The sequence below is a fragment of the Macadamia integrifolia genome, unplaced genomic scaffold, assembly GCF_013358625.1.
Source record: "Macadamia integrifolia cultivar HAES 741 unplaced genomic scaffold, SCU_Mint_v3 scaffold39, whole genome shotgun sequence".
In the NCBI taxonomy this organism is placed as follows: domain Eukaryota; kingdom Viridiplantae; phylum Streptophyta; class Magnoliopsida; order Proteales; family Proteaceae; genus Macadamia; species Macadamia integrifolia.
This window is the reverse complement of record NW_024869937.1, coordinates 628,773-630,625: the sequence shown is the minus strand read 5'-3', so window position 1 is coordinate 630,625 and position 1,853 is coordinate 628,773. Positions and strand designations below refer to the sequence as shown.

The 1,853-nt window shown below is 36.9% G+C and overlaps 1 non-coding gene across 1 annotated transcript; it reads left to right on the top strand.

Annotated features, from left to right (window-relative positions):
* The first annotated feature begins 316 nt into the window (after positions 1-316).
* Positions 317-422, top strand: LOC122068440. The gene has a single exon (XR_006137117.1). It is a non-coding gene; the product is annotated as a small nucleolar RNA R71 (small nucleolar RNA).
* Positions 423-1,853: the final 1,431 nt, after the last annotated feature.

Below are 1,853 nucleotides of genomic sequence, written 5' to 3'. Positions count from 1 at the left end.
TCAAGCACAAATCTTAACCAAATTGACTGATGATGGCTCTCTAGGAACAATAGCCTTAATCCTTTTGAGTAGGATATCCAAGTGGGCTTCCTTGGCTACTATCCCATCCATAAAATATTCTTTCCCTCTTAAGTTTCTTTCACTCTCTCGGGTTGATTCCCACTCACGGGTTTTGTTAGCTAAGTCAAGTAAGAATTCCCATGCCATTCCTTCATCAGTAAAGGCTGTGGATCCCTCAGGGCACATAGACTCTGTCATTTGTTTATTTGGGTAATCAATACCCTCATAAATTATTTGACATAAATGCCATAAGTCTAGGCCATAGTGAGGGTATTCTTGTAGTAGACCTTGAATCTCTCCATAAGTTTGGAAAATGACTCACTAGGCTTTTGCCTAAACTGAAGGATATCACTTCTAAGCTTATTGGTCTTGTGAGTTGGAAAAAACTTCTTAAGGAAGACAACTATGAACTATTCCCATGAGGATATGGAATTTGTGGGTAACCCATACAATCACTTCTTAGCTTGGTCTTTCAATGCAAAAGTGATGAATCTAAGCTTAACATCATCATTAGAAAACTGTTGGAGCTTAATTCAAACACATACCTCTTCAAATTCCCTTAGAAATAGGTATGCATCTTCAGAGGTCAGCCCATAGAAGTGGAGCAACAAATGATATATTGAGATTTGAGCTCAAAATTATTGCCCTGGGCTTGTGGTAAAACTATGCAGGAAGATTGGGATGCTCTAGCAGGGTAGAACCTATCTTTCAGAGATTTAGGTGGAGGGTTTTGTTGTTGGTCTAGGTCTCCCATAATAAAGGTATTGATGAGAGCATACGTTCAGGATCCCTATTTGTTGGATTTCTTATTTCTAATCGATTCACAGTATTACGTACACACCCAACACACATGCAACAGGACAGTATCCACAACTAGAATAAGACTAGAACAAAAGAATGGAAAATTATTTTTTGAATTTTTTTTTTGACTTTTTGCAAGCTTACCGGAAGGGATCCGGGGTTGCTCAATTCCTAAGGTACTGCTACAGGGCGAAACCTGTCTTTATCATACTATGATGCTTGGCAACCTCCACCGATATAACTATTATTGAAAGTTCTTCTTCTTAGGAATTCAATAAAAGAAAAAGAAAAAGAAAAAAAGAGAGAACAAAGCACTCTGATTTATCAAAAGAAAGAGAAAAATAACATGGAACTATCTCCCCCCCCCCAATGGCGTCAAAAACTTGTTTGAATATCAAAAGTAACCGCAAGCGTACGGATCAGTGTAGCTAACGGGTCGAACACAAGGAGAGCAGTGACTTTATTTTAAGCATCTTTTAGTAATGTGAAAGTGTAACGATTAATTATGGTGATGGACTTCTAATTACCGCCCTTAACAAATGCATCTGAAAACGTCCTAACCAAGACATCTAGGGAAATTGGAATTGAAATTGTAATAAAAATTGAATGACCAAACCATTCGTCATCTAGGAATTTAAATACTTAAACCACGCAATTAAAAAGCAAATAACTGAAAGTAAAAGTGCTGAAAAGTAAATAAATAAAATAAAAATGGAAAAAGGCTAGAGAGAGATACACAAGTAGGTAACTCTACTTAGCCCAAGAGATGCACCATAAATAATATGAGCTTCCCTACTTGACCAGAGAGTACTCTTACAAGGGCTTTTCTACTTGGCTTTAGAGGAAGTGATGCAATATAAATAATCAAAATAAAAAGATGGTTCTATGGCTAGAGAGGGGCAAAGCCAACACAAGCATCTAGCCAAGAACCTTGGGGGAAAGAGAAAGCAATAATGTAAAATTGAAAATTTAAAATCTAATTTAAGAATGAT